Genomic DNA, 25,488 nt, shown 5'->3' on the forward strand with positions numbered 1-25,488 from the left:
TTACAAATTTCACACTAACTACCAATTACATCGCCATAAACCTTTTGGCTACTTCAAGCTGTATGCCATATAATACATAAAAAATATGCTATGCTAACCTCTCCTATTTTATACATATAACTACAGCCACTCGTGCAAGTAACATAGCTAATGAAGCCAATAATGAGGTTCTTTAAAAGTAGTCTTGTTATAGGAATAATATTAGAGCAGTTCAGTTAGAGGCTAAGGTCCATTATGGAATACTTCCTATATACTCTGGTCCCAGGTCTGGAAAGATGCTGACACACTAATTCAAGCTCAAGAAGGGCATTAATCTTGCAACCTTCTACTTGTCATGCTTAATGGGACATCGTGCCTAGGTGAAATGAACCTGATGTATTCAGGTAAACATAATTTAATAAGGAAAGATAAAAAGAAATAGACTTCTGGCATGACCCTAGGGAGATGAAAATATCTGTCATTTTATTTGAAAACCTAACTCAGAAGAAGAATCTACATAGGGCCTGGTTCAGGGTTGTACACAGTAGGCACTCAAAAATGTGTATTGCATTAAAGAATACATGGGAAAAATCATGGTTAAAGTTTTGAGACATTGTTCTTGTTCCCCCACCCCCAAATTCCCTGCAATCCATTTTGTTGGCGGGGAATGATAATGCCAGACAGGGAAGGCAATTGTGTTCATCTTGGGGAAGAAGACACATATTAATGTGGGGTTAAGCATCTGAGTGTGAAATCAAGATCTGCAACAATACAGCATGAGATTTAAAAAGCAAGCATGAATGTCAGTGAGTAACTGCATCCTCTTTCATTTGCAATCACTCTTAAGTCTAATGAGCTTCCAAAAATTGTGTCAAGGTTTCAGATAAGCTTATAAAAGGCAGCTGTTGGAGAAAATGGTAGTCCATCCTGCCAAATCAAGCATTACATCAGGCTCACACACACACTCATGCAAACACACACACACACACACACACACACACACCACGCACACAACACACACACATGCACAATGTGTAGTAGGGCCCCAACTCCCTCAATCTGTGCCTAAACACTAGTAGCCTACTGCTTTGAGAAAGACACATCTAAAAATGGCCCGGGAGAATCCTGATTTCTCTTAACATTTAAAGCAGCTAAGTAACATCAAGAATCGAGATAGTTAATATTCTGGGTGATGAATCAACACCTCAAGTCACTGAATGGAGTTTGTCATTAGGAAATTTGCCAAGTTCTCTTTGATTCAAAGATAAAATGAACATGGCATTTTTGGTCAAGGTTTAAAAATTAGACAGGTGGGAAATATGATTCAAAAATATCATCTACAATCACCTAAAAACTCTGTTTCTTCTAATCCTTCTTCCAGTTATTTTCAGATAGGTTAAAATATGGCTAAATGGATTATTCAGATGATAATGTGGCTAAATCTATTGTTGTGAATTTAAATTTATCACAATTCTATAGTTAGCTAGCCAGGCACTTGTAAATCTATGGAACTCATTTTTATGGGAAAATCGATGCATTTTTCCTTCTTGGATAATATATGTTACTTGTGAAAATGAGTCTTTTACTTACAATTTATTTCTAACAGGAACAGAGAAAAATGTATATGAACACTCAACAAATAAGTTAAAATAAAAGGATGAAGGAAAACCTTCCTAATAACAAATGTGATTAGATAGTTCTGAGATGACAGGGCTTCCTTCGCTTGCTGTCTCCCTCAGTTGTTGGATATCTGTAGTATGTCCCACATAGTCAAACAACCTCCGCCTGTTACCAGCATTCATTTCCTAGATGTGAGTGAGAGTCATCAATTGCAGCAGGCACGATTATCCAAGATGGTAGAAAAGCTGCCCATGCTATAGGAACCAATTTAATATATACTGATTATCAGAATGGATGTCAAAAAATAATATCAATAGAAGACAGTCACTTTCCTGGTACAGTTGAGTAGACTGGGGTATATGCAGAAAATCAGGCAGTTGGTGCACCGCAGCTAACTTTTTATTCATATTGTTATTTTTGTCCAAATGTCTTAAGTGTTGCATCTGCAAAGTGTTGAGAAGAGTTACTTATTCATTAGGCACTTTGCATAATCTTTATAAAGAGCACCATGGAAACCAAAAGTACTGTATTACTTTGTTCTTCTCCCTGGTTGAACTCAAAAAAAGGACTTCCCACTCCATAGCGAATAAAGGAGAAAGGTACGAACACAAGGAGAGTGGCTCTTATAAATGTTTTCTTCAAGATTACAGCCTCCTTGAATTAGTACCTCTCCATCTCTGATCCTTAAATCAGAATTGGGGATTCATAAGCTGAAAGTCTTGGAAGTAGCTATGAGGCTCTTCCCAAATCACCAAAGCAAACTCAGTAACTCTCAGGGCTCAGAGGCTGCCTCCAGACATGAGCCTAGAGGTAGAGCTTATTCCTGGGGTTGTTGCTTTACTTGTTCATGATCTTGAACTACAGGCCCTTATTCTTGCCCACGGATAACACATAAGTCTGTCTACGTACAGTGAGGTGCAAAAGAAAGAAAATCTACCAGGAGAGTATACTAGCGACATTTGGAATCTATGAGCTCGATTCCCAGAACGTTGAATTAAAATGAGATTTGGAGTGAGAGAAAAAAATGTTGATGTTTCTAATCATTCTAAGAAAGTTATCTAGCTTCTGCTGGATCATATTTTATACAAGGAGCTATGCTCTATTCTATATGGAATAGACTATGCTAAGCTGGATAAAAAATGTCACCTTAGGCACCTGAATTAATAGTTCAGTTATGTACTTGGTAAAGTCTTTACTATAGATCAGCATAAGTGTGCTAGACAGACAATTCTTTAGAGCTAACATTTTCAAAAGGTGCCAAAGGCCCTTTGAGATCTTTGTGAATTATCCAGATTCAGGGGGAATAAAGTTAAATATACAGTGATTTTTTTTTTTTACCCCCCTCCCTTTCTTAGTTGCACTGAATAAGTAAAATTGCAGCAAAGTTGGCAAGAATAAATACTTCCTCGGTTTTTCTAAAGCTGCAATTAATGATAATGAAGCTATACCTTATATGGCAAGAAATACAGTACAAATTGGATAAGTAAGAAAAATGATCAGCCATTGTGTGACTCCAATATAGTACATCAAGGTATCGCCACTGTGAGGCTATCTTTATTTTAAACCATTAAACAAAACAATATAAATCTGCAGGCAGGTGTTTCTTGTTGCAGAAGTATTGAAAGTTGTAATGCAAACAATCTAATTTTAGCATCTATGTAGAGTGTGAAGTAAATTTACTGATCATTGATGCATTGAGCATGGGAAGAAATAATCAGCAGGAGCTTTCAGCGAGATTATCCTATTAAAGCAGGAAGACTTCATGTGGTTGGTTGTTAAGGAAGTAGTCAAAAGCAGGTGATGGAAGTGGGGGTTTGACGACTCGTCAGTGGGCCCAGTGTACATGTTAAGTTGTTGTTTTCTGCTCAGCTAAGCAGCAGAGAATTGATATGTTAGCAATGAAGAGCAATGACAATTAAATTGTAACTGACCTACATGTTACCGTCATTACGCGTTCTCTTTTTTACTGCTTTCCCTCTTATTTAATCACACAGTATGGGGTTTTTATTAGGCTGTAATGTTAAAATCTTCATCCATTTAGCCATAAATGTGTGACTGGATATCTATCAGACTTCCTTGCACTATACAAACAAAGCCATTTTGCTGAATCACTGTTGACTTGTTTGTGGCCTAATTTAATGAGTGTAATAACTTACATTACTATCCAGTTAACATTTAGGAGCCCAGGAAAGACCTGCTAGCACACAGTAAGCTACTGTATACATTCTCTATTCATATCTCTCTCCTTTGCAGTAAATTTTATACAATAATATGCACTGCTTACAACTCAGGCTTTCATCAGCTGAGGGAAGCATTCTAGGAAGTTCACTATGCTTAGGATGAAATGCTTCTTACACACAATAACCAGCTGATATGATTCCTTTTTCTGGATACCATAGCAGCTGTATCTTAACCACTTGAAAAAAAAGTAAACACAGGTTATAATCTGCAGATAAAACTAGCTTAGTCCTTCCTCATATTTTTTTTTAACTGCTATTTTAAACCTCTTGCCCATCCCCAAACTCAGGAATGAAAACTAGTGACTCAAGGAGAAGGAAAGAAAAAATTGCTATGAGTTAAACAAAATAAAATGCCAGGATAAAATATAAAAGCAAGAAGTCAACAAATAAAATGGGTTGTCTCTATTTATACACCTGTGATTAAGCTGTCCGTGATCTTGAATTATGTACCTTTTTATTATTTTCCTATAATAAAGCTACCCACCTTCCCCCTCAATCCATACACAACTATATGTTGTCTTGGTAAATATTTATTTAACACAAACATAGTGTAATTTATTTGTGTTTCCATTACAATACTTAAAAAAAGATTTTTAAAAATTTTGTCACCTCGTCTACCTTAACTACTTGACTATTATCCGAAAATTCAGTGGATCAATTAAGTCACCAAAACAAGTCTCATTATTTTCATACTAATATTATGCATAGCTGACAAAAGTAAAGCTCTTCACTTCTCAAAATAACCATTATTTAAAAAGCAACACACACACACACACACACACACACACACACACACACTATATGAAGCTGACAATTTAGAAAAAGTATTTTCACATTGAGAGATTTGGAGCAGATGGACTTTATTTTTTTCTTTTCCTTTTCAGAGCAATTTCACTGCATTGTTTATGTCAAGATTTAAGTCTTTAATTGCAATCTATTAGGCAATATCTCAGATTGACATTACAATCTCAGAAGTCTTTAATAATACTGTAAGAAGAAAATCATAGATGGGAAAGATACTTTTAATTTTATTTCTCCATGAAATAGACAAAGGCAGGCCTCTAATCCCAGGGGAAAATGTATCATTCTGGACAACTGAAAAATTACTTTGTTTTCTTTTAAATGATAGGTCAAGGAAAGTTTTTGAATATGCTAATTAGAGCTCCTATATCTGGAATTGCATCTTGACTATCACACACACACACACACACACACACACACACACACGAAACAAAACATTTTATTGACAAGTTTATATAAAATAAGCTATCAGGTCTGGAAATTAGGGGAGAAAAGCAACAATAATACAACTTTCTTTTTCACTATTGACCTACTAAATTCCAGGCACTAGAAAAAAGGCTACTAAGATAAAAGATCAAAATTCTTGCTCTTATGGGCATATATTCTGGTGTGGGTGGGGGGCAGAGGGAGGAAAACATGAACAAAATAACAATTAAGTAGTATATTAGAAAGTTTAAAAATGCTATGGAGGAAAAATAAATAAAACAGGAAAGGAGGAGAAGGAGTGCTGTGGGGAAGGCTGGATTTTATTTTGGTTGGTCATGGTAGACTACATTGAGAAGGTATATTTGAGCAGAGACTTGAAGGAGACAATTTAGATACTTACATTACTGTATCATCTAAATATATATTGTATGCAAATTAATGTGTAGCTTTATACATAACACACGTTATATTAATAATAAAAAAAAGTGTCTTGTTGAATTGGATTTCAACCAAAGAAAGTTTCAAAGAGAGGCTAGTAAAAAATATAGGCTGGAGGTAGCATTGAGTCTGGTCACTGGAAGACTGGTCCTTGTATCTCCCTCACAACTTCCCTATTTTGAATCCACAATCCATTATTTGCCCTTGGAGTAAACCTATTACCAAGAGGGTCTGGATAGCAGTTCTAAGCCGGGTGGGGTGAAGGTGCACTTGTGTTATCTTGACTCTGCTACTGGATAACACATGACATAAACACATGCTACTCTGATTACTTGTTAGCACTTACTCCCAGCCAGGTACTGCCCATTCAACACCCTTGTGGTTTAAGTATTATAGGTATTACTATGCCCAATTCAAAGCTAAGTAAAGTGGAGTTCTGAGAAAGTAATCAACATGGCAAAGTTCAGCTAACTACTAAGTAGAAAAATAAATTCTCTGACTCCTGTACCAGTGCTCTTTCTTATTTGTTAGGACAGAATAAAAGAGAAAACAAAACCAAGCAACACAATCTGTAGTGTCAATCAAAAATATTCAATGCACGGAAGGGATAAACAACACTTTGGCACAGTGGTTAAAAGTACCATTAAATTTGAAGGTAAATGCTACCATTTATGCAAATTATACAAACAGTGGTTAAGGTGGGGCTCCTTGATATAAAATGTAGAGATCAGATCGAACGTTTGATGAAAACTGCCAATTTATCATTGCTTCTTCCTTCTTTCTTCAGGGTGGCTTCTGCTAACCCATATGGCATTTTGTATGGGTAGGCAAATGGGTCTTTTACTCCAGATGGAGATAGCTCAGTGTTGGGACTAGGCGAGTGGACTGCTGGTAAGATTTTTGTCCTTACTTGTGTCATTGATCAGGTAGGACCTGTACCAGCAATGCTTGGCAGCTCTACCTTCCAAGTGTAAAACAGTGCTAACCTAGCTAGTGAAAGAAGTTAGAGAGGCTCCATCTTTATCTGAAGTGGTTATGTTCTTCATACTACTGTGTGACTCCATCTTACAACATCATTTTTCTTGACTGACATTTCAAAAAATTCACAGTGGCAACAGTAACATTAGAAATTTTAATAAAAATCTATAAGAAGAAAACAATTTATTTTTGGCAACAGGACAATGTTGGATGAGCAGGTCTGTAGCTACTGAACCCTTTCTGTCCACCTGCTTCTGTTCATTTCCTTTCCAATCTCTGGAACTAAGCTACTTTAAGCAATAAGATCTTGGGATTGTAAAACAACTGTGAGGTTTTGAGCCACAAAGAAGTGGGTTCAAAGTCCAATTCAGCCACTTGCAAATTGCATGAGTTGGGCTAAATTTCTGCATTTTTCTACCTGAACTCGTTTCCTTATTGGTTTAAGAAATGGAATAATAGCTCTACTTTTCAATATTTTTTAGGGAAATTAAATTTCTACCTAGACTTGTTTCTCCCTTCACTGCCACCCACCTGATGTCTTTAAGAAATGATCCATGTTCCTCAGTCTGAGGCCCTCCAGGATATCATTGCCCATCGATCTTTATGACCTCATCACTAATTACTGCCATCTTCCATCCCCTATAACCACGTCCTCTATTTCTGCACTGTCCTTTATGCTTCCATAACACCAAGATGATTTTAATTCCCTCAAACACACCATAACATTTCATGCCTTTCCACCTTTTTCCATACTATTCCCTTTACTGGGAACAGTCACATCTCCCCACAGTCTCTTTGGAAAGTTCCTATTCGTCCATAAATCTTGACTCATTTTGTACAAAGATTAGAGGAAAGAATGCATGTTAAGTATGCACTAGAGTGGACTGGCACACAGAAAGAACTCAATAAATATTAGCTCCTTCTTACCTTTGCAAACCCTTTTCATGAAATTAAATATGCTTCCTCCTCTGTGTGACCATACCATGTACGTTCTTTTCATCCATCCCACTTTACTGGAGAGAGGCAATACGGATGGCAGAGTGAAGAAAGCATTAGATTGCGAGTCCTTCTGTCTTTGTTCTGATCCCAACTCTGCCACTTTACTAACTCTAAACTTTGAAAAGATTATTCAAGCTTCATGGCCTTCATCAAGGATAATATTATTTACTTTTCTGGATGGTTGTAAGAACTAGAATTAATGACTTCATGGCACATGGTCAGGAAAAGTTAGCTACTATTAGTGCACTGTACAAATCAGCTACTAGTACTCTTACTACACAGTGACACTCCTCCATATTACTATGAATGGAGTCCAAATAATTTCATCTTAAAAATACAAGTTGAGTTAGTATGCAGTTAATTTTCTAGTATAGATGAGTTTGAAGCCAGGAATGAAATCCAATATTCAATCATGTTATATCTGAATTTGCTTTGTATCAGAGCGCATTACAGTGGAATTGGTTTCATCATTACTATGTATGTTCTTTCATGTCTACGTTATTTACTAGACTATTAGTTCCTTAAGTACAGACCATACATTTTCCAGCACAGTCTGGACTGCAGATTAAGAGTTAGATTGCTTGGGTTCCAATCTCAGCTATGTCATCTAATTCTGTTACCTTGTGTGTATTACTTAAGTTCCTTAAGTCTTGGTTTCCTCATTCTAAACAGAAAATAACAACAATGTGCTTACCTATCAGACCATTGTGAGGCATAAATAGGCTGATACATGGAACAGAATCTGGCACTTAATAAGTGTTCATTAAAGGTTAGCAATTATCACCATCATCTTGTTATTATCAGTATTATAATTATTGTTTTTATTGACCCCAGCGTCTATCAAAGAGCCGGTTTATGTAGTAGGCATCCAATACATCTTAGTTTAAAATTTTATCAAATCCTCTTAAAATTTGGAAGTTGTCATTTAGGATAGCTTCCCAATTATAGGCTCAGTCCCCTTACAGGCATCTCCAGATGGCTGCGTGTGAAAGGATCACTCTCTAATTGGCCTGAATTCCCCCAAGTCAGCCATTTTTTCTGCACCATACTGAGGGCCCCAGGCCCTCTCACCCAGCTACCTTTCCTTCCTTCACCTCCTTCCCACCAGAACTGGCCAGCCTCAGGGCAGTTGGCTTCTGTTTGCCTCTCTCACCAGCCACTGCCAAGGATGCTAGCCAGTCCTTTATTGGAGCCAGGTGGAGTTGGCAAAGCCAGATGTTGTCTGCCTTGTGTTGCCTAGACTCGTGGATGCCAATCTTCCTCCTCCCTGGCTCAGGATAAATCTTTGGCATCTTTACTCTTTTCTGAAAATGCCAGGGATAGGGTCCCAATAACTCAGGATTTTCCTTGGGGGAATGGCACCGCTACGAAAGTGATAATACTGTCATTCATTTATTCATTTATCTACATTCACTAGTTGGTTTTAGTGAAAGTAGATCAAGGTATAAATGAAATGTGGCATGCTTTGCCCTCCAGAAGTCAAAGACAATTAATACACAGATTTAATAAAAAGAGGAGGGGGACACCCAAAATATCTAAACAAGCAAATTCTGATCTATGTGCGCTATCCTGAATTCTCTCATTCTGGGCACCTCTTCTAGGAAGTTTCCATTTGCAATTATGCTGAGCCACAAACTGATTGATCTCTGTTTAGAGGGGAAGTGGAAAAACAGAACTTAAGTGTTTTCAACATTCAGCTCTCCTAACTGCTATAGCCACGGCTGGCTTATCTGGCGGGAGCTAGCAGGAAGCCTATAACCGCCTCATCCTAACTCTCCAAATGCTGGCAACAATTAAATGAATTCTTAAGAAGAGAATCAAAAAAGCAGGAGGCAAAATGAATGGCTTATCCAAGTTCTGAAGAAGGAGAGGCTCTGTATTCAAGATGGAAAGAATGTAAATACACACACACACACACACACACACCAGCACACATACACGCGTATTATGTTACGTATCTATAAAAAATGTGAAATGTTATTTATTTTGAGAATACCCAGTCATTTCCATCTGTAGTAAGAATCCATAATAACATTCTCTGTTTATATAACTCTTTTCACCTCAAGAGATCCTGAATGCATTTCAGACAGCTCTATATACAAACAGAGGCCAGGAGCTCTGCCATCTCTGGAACTGGCTGTGGGAGCCAGGCAGAAAACGCGTGTGTGGCTGCACGCATCGTGGAGACCACTGATGGAAGAGGGGCAAGTTGGTCAAGGACAGCAGAGCAACCCCCCATTCTTAAAACAGTGTCAGAGGGGCCTTCAAAGTCTGGGTGACACCTCAAATTTTGATAGCTAATTAATAAAAAAAGCTGAAGAGAACTCCATTTATTTACTTTGGAAGGATGAAGGATGACGCGGAGCAAAGCAAGGTTAGTGAAGCAGTGACTGCAGGGAGTAGAAATAAATCTGAAGAATAGATCACAAAGTCTTTCCCTCCAGCTTACATATTCTTATTACACCGAATAAACTTAAGATGGGAGGACACATAAAAAGGTAATATTTGTTGATTCATTTACACCCCTGTATTCACCTACAATCTGCTTTCCCGTTAAGGGCTGACTGGATCACCTAGAATCCTTTCTCTTTTTCCTTTACCAATTCAGTCCACAAACATAGCTAGTCTGACTTCAAAATAATTCTCATTTTAAAACATGAGAAATAAATAAGTGGGCAGCAATGATTTACAGGCATCGCCCCCTCAGAAATCAAAGCTTGACAGAAAAGTGTATTTCTACATGGCCCTAAGAGTGGGTTCCCAGAGCAGCTAAAAGCACGGCACTGGAAACTTCTAACTACTCAGAAAATGAACCAGAAAATGGCTAGTCCCTGCCCAAAGAAACTATTACTAACCAAATGCCCTGTTATCAGGGTTGTACTTGGGATCCTTAAATCATACCCCAGGTAAAAACATTCCTGGGAACAGAAGTGGGAGATGGAGTGAAGTGACACATCTTACTATGAAGAAAGAAAGGAGAAGAGATTCTGGTGTGGAAGTGGCCTGCCAACAGCTCTTGGAAACCTTTTCCACAGCATCCTTGGACCCTTTCAGTAACCACTCCAGTGCCGTGGTGTTCCCAGGGTGTCCTGTCCTGCTACTGAGTCACACAAACCAGAAAAGCCCAGTCAGAAGCTCTAGTCTCTGCCATCTCAGACATTAGCTTTTCTAGGTCTTTCCTGTGACCTCAGAGACTTCCCACATAAACTCAGCAAAAATCCCAGGGAGGGACATACGGAGACTAAATTCCTCGGGCACTTCAATTTGAAGCAGGGAGAGAGGTGAAGACCACCTGATGCAGGAAACAAATGATTATTCTTTAATTTAAGGTTTTGTCCTGTAAAGAGCTATTGAGGGAGAGATGACAGGGTCAGAAGCCAATCTGGAGCCACCCAAAAAGTTTTTGGGAAAATTGTCCCTTCCTAAAAATATGCCTCTACCTGAATTTAGCACATTCAGAACAGTCCACTTTAAAAGGAATGCTCCTACGGTATGTTGAATTTCACTCTCAGATCACCTCAGTAAGGTAGAATAAAAATCTTACAAACCAGGAACGTGAGGCTTAGACAAGTTGAATGGCCTAATCACCACCAGAGCTGGAACCAGAATGTTCTTATTACAGAATTTCAAGTTCTTTCTATTGTATCTTGTCCACAGTTATAATCAGTATGTAGGAGAACAAAATGGTTTCCCACTAAAATACCTGTGATGAGCCCCGTGTTTCACTTTGATCTTTAGAATCTTCAGCCTTTATTTCTCCATTAGCCTGAATATGGGCCAGGGAAAGGAGAGAGTTTGTAGGAAGAAGCAATAAGAATTTTGTTTCCTCTCTGTAGTTTCCATTTAGTTCCCCTGCTTGCCACTCTTCACACCATCCAATCATACATTTAGGAAGAAACAGGAAAGGAGACACTACCATAGGTAAATAGATGAATAGATTTATAGATGAATAGATGAATAGAATGGATGTAGATTTATTTTTAAAATATAATATATACTATTTTAGTTCTGATGAATTATTGAGAATATTTTTAAATCCTTATAAATATTCCCCAAATGAAAAAGACAGCCATTTATTGTAAGACAGGAAAAGTTCATGAAATCAAAGGTCATACAGCTTAAGCCTAAAAAGATTACCAGAGTGCGAGAAGCAGAGGGTGTTTCCAACAAAGGAAGTACTCCTTTGCACACTCATCAGTAAACCTTGGAGCTCACTCTCCCTAGTAAGTCTAGGCTTACAGATAAAAGCTAAATACTCCAGCAAGCTCAAGGAGAATTTGGATACATTCAAACATGGGAGAAACTCAGTGGGAGGTTTGAAGAATAACCATTCTTTCCCAGCCATGAATGGCAACTGTGCTCTCCATGACATGTTTCTTGGTGCCCCTCTCAGCAACAACACAGGGCTAAATGAAGTGGCAAACAGGTGCAATGTGACATCTTCTTAAATAAGGAAATGGGTCACATTGTCCTTTTTCTGGCCTGAAGGCAGACTTCACACGATTCTGGAGTGTGCTGCAGTTGATGGCAGAGCTGACCATAGGGATAATTATCTTAATAGAGATTTTCTTACAATTGAGTGGGATGGGAACATGTTGCATATTTCGAAAACACATAAGCATATTTTAAATGAAATATTATTCAAGAAAAAAAATAGTAAAAAGAAAGTAATAATCTCTAAGATCTGCCAAAGATGTCAAGTGGAGGCAGGAGCCTATAACAGACTAGAACTAGGACATGACTAACTTTAAGGGTTTGGAGGAAGGGAAATTCTACCACATCCAGAAGCAGGAGGCCAAGGAATATTAGTGCACACGACTAAGAAATACCAGCACGATATTTGTTCATTTGACACCAAATGGCTCAGCCAATATCACTGTGTGCAAAGTGCAGGGGGCAGGTACCAGGTAAAGATAAGGAAAAGCTCCAATGTGGTAGAATAGTCTGGCTCGGGAAGCAGCAAATTCCTTTTCATCTATTACATTTTGAAAGAAACAAAAGCTTTCTCTAAAAAAAAAAAAAAAAAAAAAAAAAAAAAAAAAAAATGCTAAAGAAATCCCAACTGCCTATAGGAGCCAGACAGGTAGCATAATGTGTGAATCATCAGGAAAGAAATACACGTTAAACATATGGAAATAATCCATGATTGCATAAAGACATTTGCTCTCTCCCATGTGTCTTCATAAATGGAGTCTTCTCAATCGACTTTTTCAAAGGGACGTAAGAATAAAGAGACATTCATTGACTTCAGAACAAAAACTGTGTGAGAGGAATGATAGATGGTGGCTGACACTGAGTCTCAGCCCAAGAGCCAATAGCAAGTGGAGGGGACAGAGGAGAACTGGAGAGAATATGCCCTATGAGGAAGGGAGCACAATTCAAGCTGATGGTTGCCATGTGGGGAGGCAGGCCCAAAGTGACCAGATTTGTCAATTTTATTACTTAACAAGGGCCAGGAATCTTGATGTGTACATGCCATCTCCCATCTTTAAATGTTGATACAATTATTTTCAGTGTGCCAAATGAAACCTGATGTAGTCTGGATGTGGCCAATGGGCCACCAGTTTATGGCTTCTGCTGGAAAGAACAATTAGGTTACACGTATGGGTGTGAGGGGAAAGAGGGAATTGTATGGTCTCTAAGATCCTGATGGGAACCCAGTAAATCCCTCTTCCTGAATTCTGAAACAACTGAAAAACGAGACTGAAGAGTGAACTGACGGACAGTAAATTATAACCTTTCTTACTGCATAATGCAAGGTTGGGAAAGATGGGAAAGTGCACTACCTAGAATTACAGGCGCTGGCTGGGGTCAGGCCTCGCCCCTATCCTCCCTATCTCCTGCACCTACCTGCAGGGTTCATGCTCCCTGCCAGCAGCTGGTTTCCTAAAGAAAGACAGCAGAAGGGGCAGAGCTATCCAAGGTTTGGTTTCTCCTTCCCATTCCCCCCATCAGATAACTCACTCCTCCTCCCATCAATGGAGATTGGGAGTGGGCAGGTGAATGAAGGGACTGAAAGAATCCAGGAGAGTTTCAGATATACAATAGCCTTGGAAGAGATGGGATCCTCATCAACAGTTATTTCAAGCCAAGGCCACTTCCAGCACACAGTGCGTCTTTGTGCAAGTTATAAAAAGGCACTCCACCCTAGCAGATGAATTGCAGAAAGGCCCTTTCCTCCCAGCTGATGCAGCCCTAGGCTGGGGCACACAGCCTGGCAAGCATACCAGGGCTAGATTCCAACCCACACTTGCCTACTCGGCCTGGTGCCTAAGTACAAAAACCCACAACTGCCCATAGCAGCCCTGTTTCAGACTCTAATAATCCTATCAGTGTAATTCCAGATTGTTCAGTCTCCAAAGTAACCACATTGTGAATAGCACCCACTCTGTGTCCACCTCCAACTGTTGGAATTAATATTGGTCCAAGCTGCGTCAAGTTTGTGAATGGGGTGGAGTGGAAGAAAAGTTAACTGCCTGGCATAGCCTGTGCTTCATTGTTGTTATTATGATTATTATTATTATTATTATTATTATTATTATTTTTATGCTTTCAATTTCTCAATCCCTAAGTTGGTACAAATCTTCTAAGAATGAACAACCTTTTTTTTCCCAGCATGTCAGACTTTAGTGAGGCTATAATCATTTCTTCACAATGTTTTTTAGTAAAGAATATATTAAGGGAAACATTGTTTTAAAAGTTTCCATGTACAAGTGTGGCTTGTCCCAAATTCTTTGTATTCAGATGTCAGGCTATAATTGTTGGTTAGCAGCAAGGTTACCAGATGGGTTATAAAATGCATTTCAAAAGAATATTAAAAGGACTTAAGGAAAATACAATTAACAGCTGGTGAAGTTGAGGCAGGCTATAGTTTCATTATAAAACAAAAATTAACACAATTTTCATCAGAAAATAGCATACATTTCTATACCCATGGTATAACATCTTCATTTCTAGAGCTCAACCCAAGAAGGAAGAAAGACATGGGGCCATAATTAAACAAAAAACAAAAAGGAGGGGAAATTTCTACTTATCATAGGTGAGAGACATGCCCATGAAGGGAAAGCAGAATGAAAAACAAAGAATATTTAATTCAAGCTGATTTCTCTCTAATGTTTCATAACCAGGGAAACACACCATCAGCACGGTCTCCAGAGAGACCCACACAGGATGTAAGATTTATACAATCTTTCATATTTCTACTCTAGCCAGGTGCTTTAGGAAAAAATAAATACATGTTTGATAGTATTTAGCTGGAAGTGAGTTCTTTCCTCTACCACCTTGCCAGCAAACAGAACTGCACATTTTTGCCAACCTATTTCCAGGTCACATATGTGTTTTAAGGAAAGAAAGCAGACATGGTGACTGGATAATCTGCAAAGGCCACTCTTTTAAAACTCTTGCTTCAGGGCCGGCCCGGTGGCTCAGGCGGTTAGAGCTCCATGCTCCTAACTCCGAAGGCTGCCGGTTCAATTCCCACATGGGCCAGTGGGCTCTCAACCACAAGGTTGCCAGTTCAACTCCTAGAGTCCCACAAGGGATGGTGGGCAGTGCCCCCTGCAACTAAGATTGAACACGGCACCTTGAGCTGAGCTGCCGCTGAGCTCCCAGATGGCTCAGTTGGTAGGAGCATGTCCTCTCAACCACAAGGTTTCTGGTTCCACTCCCACAAGGGATGGTGGTCTGCGCCCCCCTGCAACTAGATACAGGCAACTGGACCTGGAGCTGAGCTGCACAGAACTAAGACTGAAAGGACAACAACTTGACTTGGAAAAAAGTCCTGGAAGTACACACTGTTCCCCAATAAAGTCCTGTTCCCCCTCTCCAAAACAATCTTTAAAAAAAACAACAAAAAACCTCTTGCTTCATTGAGACCCACCCATTCATTCACCCATTTGTTTATTCAACTAATACTTACCAAGCATCTCTAAACTAGCAGGGTGATAACTGTGTCTGCAATTCTTTTCCTCTGTGAGCACAAAGTACACAACCACAGTTGTTTTTATGCACCATTTGAAATATTCACATTTTTTTCAATGAGGTGAGGAAGTGCCACATGTACCCTATAATGCTTATTATAAAAAATAATAATACTTATTATATAAAATAATAATACTTATTATAATAAATACTTATTATAAAAAATAGTAATAAGTATTTGAGGATGAAACAAGTAAACAAACCTACTGCATTACACACGTCATTAAACCCAGGCATGTAAAAAATGGAAGACCATGTTTTTATTACGGATAACATTATTATTTATTATTGTCATTTCCAACTTAGTGTACAGAGAGATGTCCTAACTACAGGGATGAGTGTCTTGGAGGAAGCAAGAGCAGATACCCCCTTGTTGCCAACTGTGGTTATGCCAATCTTGGGCAGAAGGCTGTGGCTGAGTTCTCTGGGTGCTGCCTACGGTTTCCCTTCATTTATCTTCCTAACTCTCTTTACTTGGAAACTTGTAGGGTGCAAAGCAGGCCCGCAGCTAAACATCCCTAACGTAAGACGCCCAGGACACTGAACTTGCTTTCTCTTCTTCTTTCTCCCTCACAAAGATAACAAACAGAAGAGAAAAGCGTGGCGCATGGGGAAGTGCAGTTAAAATGTACTGCGCGTTACTAATCCTAACATAACATTGGCAGCTTGCACCATCCCCCTGCCAAACCCAAATTAACACACTGCCTGACTGGAAGGCAAAGGCTGCAGCTATATTTATAGCTCAATTAACAAGTTTCATAACGAAACCTCCAGAAGTCCTAGGCAAACCTGACAAATGCTAGGCATCTTCACACCTTAGTGACCCTGCCAGAATGCCACCATCTTTTAACAGGGAACAACTCCTGCTATCACCTTGTGAGAACAATGATGATTGGCACTGGCCCATCTGATAACGGAAAGCTGTCTGGGCAACTCTGCTCTTGTCAGGGGTACGTCTCGTAACAACTCACAACCAACACACATACGGTAGATTCAAGCAGGTGGTGAATTCTTCTTCGTTTTGCAGATGGATGGAAATGCCTGCTCCTCAGGAGCCAATGACTGCCGAGAATGCCTGCCACCTGATGACTCGGGAACCTTGGTCCTTCCGGGAACAGTGTAGCAGAAACACGAGGTACGTCACTTGGCGGATATTACAACTTCAAAAGAAGCAGAAAACCTCTTCATCATATCTTCTAAACAGGCTATTTTTGCTTGAGGGAGAAAAGATCTTCAGAGAATTATTAGTGCACAGGCAGCACTGTTAGGATGACTAGCAAGAATGCAGTAGTATTTTTAACATAGCATTTGACGTGGAACAAACTGCAGTCAGAGTCCAGGTGGGCTTCCCCTTCATTCAAGAATTGCATACGTGCACATCTGGCTCCTCTGTGCGACTGTGAGCTCTTTGAGCATGGGGGGGCGGGGGGGGGTGAGAGCATTCTGCTACATGTTGTCCTCCATGTCACTTAGCTCAGAAGTAAGTAATAGCAAGTGTTCAGCATATGTGAATGAATGATTTCGTAAATTAGACAAGTAAATAATTTAATAGATAAGCAGTACTATTCTCCCACACGTTATCAAAACTTACAATTCCGCAAGCCTCTTGCTTTAATTTTTAGGTTGGAGTTAAACGCATTTCATGCACCTTCCTTACATATTCCCACCAACTACAATCTATCTCCAGCTACCTCTGTTGTAGATTTATTCCCTATTAAAAGCTGGGTATTTAGGTCGCAGAAATTTGAAAAAACTAAAAAAACAAAAAACAAAAAACAACACACTACAATCTGCTAGAAGAGCCTTCAAGTTTCTAGTGTTTGAAACTCTTGGCTACTAACATGGGGGAGAAGCAAATGGTCATCTATTAACACTATTTTAATACATTCAGGATGCACGACTTTGGGTAAGTTACTAATAATTCCTGAGTTTGAGTTTCCTTGTCTGTAAAATGAGAGAGTTAATCTAGAATTATCTTTAAGTGTCTCTTCAACTATAAAGTAGTATGATTGTATTTTTCTGCCATCTAGTCATACCTACACACATTAATGACATAATTCTCCATTCTCCTATTCCCTAAAAAGGATAATTATAGAAGCTATTTTTAATACACTAAAACTTCTGAATCTGGTATGAGAGCATCCATGCTCTTTCTGCCCCCTTTGCACCCTCATTTCTGGGCCTTGGAGTCCCAAGCAAAAGAGTATTTTTTCCAAGGGATATCTTTAAAAAAAAACAAAAAACCTCTTGCTTCATTGAGACCCACCCATTCATTCACCCATTTGTTGTCCAGACCATTTTCTCTGGACAACTTTGTAGCTGCTGAGAAAATATCATAAAACTACACGCACAGGATAAAAACATAAGACAAAGTCAGGTGCTGTTATCAAGGTAGACTGGAGTGAGACTAAGGAAATTCTGCCGGGGTTCAAGGATCTGTTGCCTCTCTCTGTTTTTTTTCAAGGAACAGAACTCGGAACAAAGATGTCTCTACAACAAGGACCTTCAAGAGGTCCTCAACTGGCCAAATCTGGCCCCAAAATAGGTTCAGTGGGCCAGGTCATATGTAGCTGCTGTGATTAATGTTTGAATGTGAGTTTAAATAAATGTGTTTGGGTGGGTAATGGACTGCCCAGGCTATCAATGACCCTTACCATTCCCTATATCTTATATTTTATGTCTTAATCTTTTTATTCCTTTATAGTACTGGTCCTTTGCCAAATACACTGTATCTGTCTTCTTCCCCTAGCACAGTATGTCATGTCCCATGAATGTAACATAATCCTCTTTTGGATCATTGTTATGTCTAGTACCTAGAAGAGTGCCAGGCTCATAGTAGATATTCTGTAAATATTTATTGAATGAATGAATGAAACTATCCTAACAATTGTTCCCCCCCAGAGCTCCCATCACCAACCATCACATTCTGTTCACACCATCACAATAGCCTTAATGCAACACACATTTATTAAGCACTAGACACTAGACCAGGTATTAGAGATGAATGTGACAGAATGAAGCAAAGTTCCTTGTCTCAAAAGCTCTCATTTAAGAGAAGGGATCAGTCATACAGACAAACAAATATGACAACGTCGCACAACTGTTTCGATGGGGAAGATATGTTAAAAGTGCTATGAAACGATTGGCAGAAAAGCAGGGAACATCTGCCATATGCCTCAGCGATAGAAGCTCCTTACGTGGACAAGGGAGAGAGGGCATTACACACAGCGAGAAGACTAGACAAAGTCAGACTAGTGAAAACGCGTATGCCTAGGGCACAGATCACTTCCGCGTAGGTGGAAGAGAAATCATGGAGGAGTGGCTGGAGGTGACACTGGGAAGGTAGCACTTCTGCATGACTGGGAAGATCTTTAAGACCAAGTTGAGGAATTTAGATGCAATTCTTCAGTAAATACTATCTAATACTATTAAAGTATTTCAAACAGAGAATGCCAGGAAGAAAACAGTGTTTTAGAAAGTAACTTTGATATCACTGCATGATATCATGCAGTGGCACGAGAATAACTTGGGAGATTTTTACAGTAGTCCAGAGAAGAAATGGTGGAAACCCTAAAGTAAGGCAAGAAAAGTTGCATTTCTTTCAGAAGAAATTTACGCAATAAAAAATTTGGAAATATAATTAACAAGGGAGAGAATCAGAGGTGAGAATCAAGTGTGGGGCTGAGGTTTTCACCGTAGGTGAGCTGGATAGATGAGGCTGCTATTGAGGGGACGAAGAAAGAAATAACTATCAGGGGTACGGTCACTGAATTTTCAATATCATGGTCAAAGGTGACCTGTTTCAGGACACTTTCAGAAAAAGGAGGGGAATGAAAGTGAGTACAATGGGTCAAAGAATGAATATGATGTGAAAAACCAGAGGCTCATAGAATAAGGTGTCATTTATTTATTTATTCAAAAACATTGGTGAAGGGAGAGGGAGGGATGAATAGGCCGAGCACAGGAGATTTTTAGAGCAGTGACACTATTCTGAATAACACTACAATGGTAGATACATGTCATTCTACATTTATCAAAACCCAGAGAATGCACACCACCAAAAGTGAGCCCTGATGTAAATGATAGACTTGAGGTGACAATGATGTGTCAATGCAGGCTTGTTGATTGTAACAAATGTACCACATGGTGGGGATGTTGGTTGTGGCGGAGGTTGTATGTGTGTGGTGACAGGGTGCTTATGGGAACTCCCTATGCTTCCTGCTCAATTTTGTTGTCAACTCAAAAATGTTCTAAGGAATAAAGTTTATTACTTAAAAAAACACAAAACTTGGTGAAGTCTTGTAAGTTTGTAAAGGGAAATAAGATGGTATCTTGAGAAGAAAGTACAGTCAGGAAAGAGTGTTTTCCTTTCTCTCACTCGCTTTTAGAACAAGACAGACTTATATACGTGGATAGAAGCATTTTTAGGCTATGAAGTGGTCTGCGAGGAAAATATGTAAGCGATAAAATATAGCTGATGCAAATAAAAGTCCTTGGGAAAGACTTAGAACCGTGCCTGGTACATAGTAATTGTTCAATAAATGTGAGATAGTTATCATTATTCTCATACCCCATTACTTTCTTTTTGATTGTATAGTAATTTAGGTGTCTGTCCCAGTTCACTAATAAGACCATTAGCTCACATAAAGGTTGTGACTGCTTAAAGTTTGTGTTCCTTATAAGAACTTAGTACAATTCCTCAAACAGAATCTTCATTGACTGACTGATTCATTAACAGAGGTATTAAACAAATGGTAGATTTTGAATCTTCTCAGGTGGTCATTTATTCCTTTGTTCCATGTGTGCTTTAAGCATTTTTATCCTTACCTTTGAGGTACTACATGGTATGCATTAAACAAAAGGTCCTATTCCTCTCAGATTACAATATTGTACTTGTCTATGTCAGTTATGAGACTTTCAGTCACATGTAACATAATTAGAAATCTAGAAGAAGGAGGTTGAGGGCTCTAGCTGGAGCAGGATCAGAGACTCCATAATGACATCAAGAATCAGTTTCCTTCTATTTTTCTGATATGCTTCTCTCAGTGTTGGCTTCATCGAAAGACTGGCCTCCCTCAATGTCACAACATGGCCACAGTAGTTTTAGGTGTCACATAAAGAGAATGACATCTTGATAACGAGACTATTTCTTGCTCAGTGCCTTCCTTGTGAGAGGGAACCTTTCCAAAAGATCCCCAACACCTTTGCCTTACATCTCATTGGCCAGAATTGTGTTACAAGCCCGAACCTTAAGCCATCTTTACAAAGCTTTAGGGAATGGGCCACTATGATGGCCTTAGACAAATCAGGAGCCATCCCCTTGGGAAGAGAAGCACCGTTTCAGAAGTACATGATGCTGCAGAGGAGAGGTGATCCTGAAATAAATAGGTTCTGTTTGGAAGCATAAAGTCATGGAGTGAGGCAGAGAGGAGAATGTTGGCTAGGCAGTCAACAGTGTTTGCTGGATTTGAATCAAAACTAATATAGAATAAGAAAAAAAAAAAACGATATAAAGTGGCACCTCTCTAATACATAGACACAGAATTTGCTTTTGGAAGTTGCTCTATGAGCAAATAGACGAAACAATGATGAAATGATAAACAAGTAAATAATGACTTCAAGTTCCAACCAGGTGATACCAGAAGAACATAATCCAAGTGAGTCCTTGGAGACTCACCACACACATTGCTCTGCTGTCTCAGCACAGTTCTCCTGATGCAGGAGGAGAGATTCTTCATTCACCCCACCAACAATTCAGTGTCTGTTTTGTGTCAGACCTGATAACAAAATCTGGAAATAAATATTAATAAATCAGTTCCCGTTCACTAACAGGGTATGAAATGTAGGACAGAAGACTAACAAGTAAATAAGTAACTACAGCATGTGTCTTTAGGTACATGATGAATATACAAGGCGCACTCTAGCACAAAATTAGCAGTGGTCAATTTCATTTGGGGGCAGGAAGGATATCATAAAGGAATGTGATGCTTACAGTGGGTCTTGAAAAATAATTAGTTGCCTTCCAGATTAAAAAGAGGCTGGAAAGGGCATTCCAACAATAGGAAATGTTACAGCCAAAGGTGTACAAGTGTGAATTAGTATTCTGCCCCCATGAAACTCGAGGGGGATCCAAGTGGCTAAAGAATAGAGTCGAAGGAGTATGGCTGCAGGTGAGGAAAGAGATTTTGGCGGGAACCAGCTGATGGAGAGCCTTATCTCCCGCCCCCCACAAACTTGTATATAAATTGGGGTTTTATGTAATATGTTTAACACTGAAGGCTGAACAAAGTGATCAAGCATTTAAAAATATTCCTGAAAGCTGAGTTGTAGGGAAATTGAAATGAGAGAAAATCTAGAGGTGGGGCATTCAGTTTAGTGAATAGGTGGGGCTTCAATAGTTCAGGCAAAAGCATACAGGTATTGCGAGAGCCAAGGCAATAATAGAGTCTGCAGAAGAGGGAAGAACAAAATACTTGATGAAACTCAGTGAAAATTTGATGTGGAAAAATAAATGGAAAAGTCCAGAATGACTGAATAAGTGAAAGTACGATTAATCAAGATAGAGACGATAAGAGGAGAAGTTAAAAGGTAGGATGACCAACTCATCTGGGTTTACCTGGGACTTCACCAGTTTGTGCACTAAAAAGTCTGCTTCCTGGGAAACCTCAGACCCAGGCAAACCAGGATAATTGTTCATCATATAAGGAAAAGCACATTTTGAGGAAAGTATGATATGTTCAATTTGGAAGAAAATGAATTCCAAACCTATTGGGTAGTAGAACATTTAATTTGCATCTATCTAACTCCAAAACAGCTGGCCAGTTCAGTGAAAATTCAACCAGATATCATTCTCTAACCATGCACACTCAGAAAATATATTTTCAAATAACTTGCACATTTCTACTCCATCCCGTAGATACAACCATCCAGCGTTCACACAGTTAAGGTAGGACGCCTTGACACAGTGGTTAGTCAGTCTTTCTCCACCGGGTTGGTGGACTGCAGATACAATGTAAAGGATGATTGATGGATACCTTTTGAGGCATTCGTGCAAATGATTTCTAAAAATCATCCTTAAAAGGAATACATTCTATTATAACCCATGTTCATTTCTACCAAGGGGACTACCCATCTCTTTTTGCTGCCTACAAAATTATTATTCATCAGAAAATAGAGTGCTTCCATGCTTTGTCAACTTTGTGTCACAAAAACATACCTGTACTGTATACATACAAACATTCAACAATTTGTTGCAAAAATGAATTCTTTTAAGCCCATAAATATACACATTACACTTAAGTGCACATTAAATCAAAACAGCTATGAACTCTAAATTCCTTTACCATTTTTATTAACAAATAACAAATTTGAAAACCATATCTCAGAGAGTTTTAGGTTTGTACAACAGCTCTAGGAAGATTCTAACCATCTAGTTGTCTTAGTAAAAGCCTAAAAACATCATGGTAAGAAAGAAGTTCCGTTGCATACATTTATTTGTGCTCGAGACCAATATTGTCTTACCAATAGCATGCTCTGTACACTGACCTACTGCTCTGAGAGCCCCCAAAAGCCTTATTTAAAACAATGGGGCAGGCAGTGAGGATGGTGTTCAACTCTTAACTTAGCAATTCCCAGTACTGATTTAAACCAGACCTTTAGTGTTATTTTAACATAGGTTTTGGATTTAATTATCTTAAATGTCTAAAAGAATGCATACAATTCCCAAACTGTTTATCTCTTTTATGGTAAAATCTCTTCCCCTATCCCTAGAAATCTGTTTTAATTATTTAATCAGTTTGGCTGAAACTCACAAAGCATTAAATTGTTAGTTGTTACTTAACATTCCTTATAAATTGCATTTATTAATTTCTGGATAGAGACTTGTCCATTGCTACAGTAATTTAAATTAGTACCACATGGTTACAGACCGCTGCTGAATGATGATTAAATCTTTGGGGTAAATTCAGTCCTTTAAGATATTTAAATGGCACTAGAGATAAGCTAACCAAATTTGGGTCCAAGAAGTTACAATTTATCAAAAATGTAATAAACCATGGCCAGAAGATTCATCGAAAGCAGCACATAATGTGGTCCATGAAATGACATTTTAGCATCTCTCTCACTGTGGTCACAGGGAAGTGCTGACGGTGCAGACACAGCAATGCTCCATTGATATTTAACAGTTCCCATCGACAAGGTACTTTGCAATATTGTGGCTTTTTATACACTCAAGTCCCCCCCGATACTCTATCAGTCATTTTGTTATTCGACACAGTGACATATTTCTTTCTTGGTGCTTTAATTTCACGGGGGGGCAAACAATCAACATAGCACACAACCCTTTGGAATTTCAGAACAGAAGGAGGAACTGTAGGACCTTGGTGGCATTTCAGAATGATAAATCACTAGGGGAAAGGGCTCTGTAGGGACTACTGACTCTAAGCTAATTAGGAACAGATGATGAGGGGGAGGTTCTGGAAAAGATAAGGGATGTCTCCCAGGTCACAAAGGTGGAGAGAGGCTCTAGAACTCAGTTTCCTTACTTGCAATCCAAAACTGTTTCTTTGAGACTGATTGCCACCGAGTCCGTTCAACTGATCCTGACCCTTAAATTTCCTCATATCACGGAAAGGACCTGCTCATTTTTTCCCAGGGGACCAACTTGGGAAATTGAGTGATAAAAAATGAATTTCCCCATTGCTTCCAAATACCTAAAAAATAGTAATAATTTAAAAAGAGGGTGATCGGCAGGGTATAGGGGAGACCCTAAGTGTCTCCTACGAGAAATACTGACTGAAACTCTTAGGTGAAAATAACAAAATCGACTCATAAAATAATAGATTCTTCTTCCTGCCGCTAAAGATAAATATGAAATAATCCTAGGTGCTGCAGGCTGAAAATTAATTTCTGTAAGGCAAATAGCGTAGTACCTATATGTGTTTCCATTTCAGTTTGGCATGGTGCCTATTTTGAGCACCCTGCACAGACCTTTGAAGTACTCAGGCTGCTCTGATCACAAGATGCTGACACAAGAATTGCTTCCTCGGGGCTCCCCAGCACTGTAAAAAATCTATTTTGGATCATCAGGCTCCCAACTAATTCCAGGTATTCAGCCTAAAAACAACAATTTTTAATGCATTAATGATACATTGCAGCCCTTTTGAATTGAATTGTGCCAGGAGATGGGAGTGACATTAAATTAGAGGAGTCCCAAAATGCTGAACCACTGCAATTTGTGTTCCCCAAATTACAGTCAGGTGCAGTCGCCCACATGGGGCAGGTTTAAACAGGATACACAGTGAGGGGGGGGGGAAAGCGCTTCAAATAGAGCCCTCTAATGATTAATTTACAATAGAAACAAGGATAAAGGGCAAATAGAACATTGTATTCTAAATCATGAAACTATTATAGACGTCCCACCTGTCTACTCTTAGACTATCTGAGAGCTAAGCCATTTTATCCCCAGCCCCTGTTGTTTTAACTGTACTTCTTTAATACTGGTATTTGACAAAATCACATACAATGTCTCCAGGAAGCTAAACGCACTCAGGACCACTTCCACAGAAACTTTCAGAAATGTTAAAAGAAAAACAACTACCAAAACAATAATAAAAATCTACAATCTAAACTTTTTCATAAGTTCCATAAAAGCAGTAACTCTTTTTTTTTTAATTTTGAACACTTATCCCTGGAAGAATCTTCTGCTAAGAGCTGTTCTGGACCAAACAAATGTCATGAGGCAAGGTGAGTTCTTAGTGGTCATAGAGAGAAGAGGAAAGTCTGTGGGGAGCCAACGAATGGAGTAACCCTCATGTCCAAGTCTACTCCACTTCTTTCTACAGAAGGGTTTAGCAAAATACTGGGTCTATAAATGGAACCAGGGAGTGGGATCCTTCACTTTGATATTTTAACAACGCTCCATGCCTCTTTCCAGAAGGGACATGCAACCCAGCATACTGACCAAATTCTAACTTGCGTCACTGCATTCTGTCTCTTCTGAATACCTCCTGGAACTTCATCTGGTCTT

General features: G+C 39.0%; 1 protein-coding gene across 7 annotated transcripts in view; it reads right to left on the minus strand.

The window, feature by feature from the left end:
* LOC308505853 (uncharacterized protein) overlaps positions 1-25,488 on the minus strand; it is a 614,997-nt gene that overhangs the window by 176,916 nt on the left and 412,593 nt on the right. For 4 of the 7 annotated variants that reach the window (XM_081068611.1, XM_081068612.1, XM_081068610.1 and 1 more), the window contains one exon: positions 21,139-21,251. The exons of the other annotated variants lie outside the window; for them this stretch is intronic. The gene's annotated coding sequence lies outside the window, so the exon portion shown is untranslated. The remainder of the gene's footprint in view (positions 1-21,138; positions 21,252-25,488) is intronic. 7 annotated transcript variants of the gene reach the window in all.

Source organism: Rhinolophus hipposideros, assembly GCF_964194185.1.
Source record: "Rhinolophus hipposideros genome assembly, chromosome: 12".
Classification (NCBI taxonomy): Eukaryota; Metazoa; Chordata; class Mammalia; order Chiroptera; family Rhinolophidae; genus Rhinolophus; species Rhinolophus hipposideros.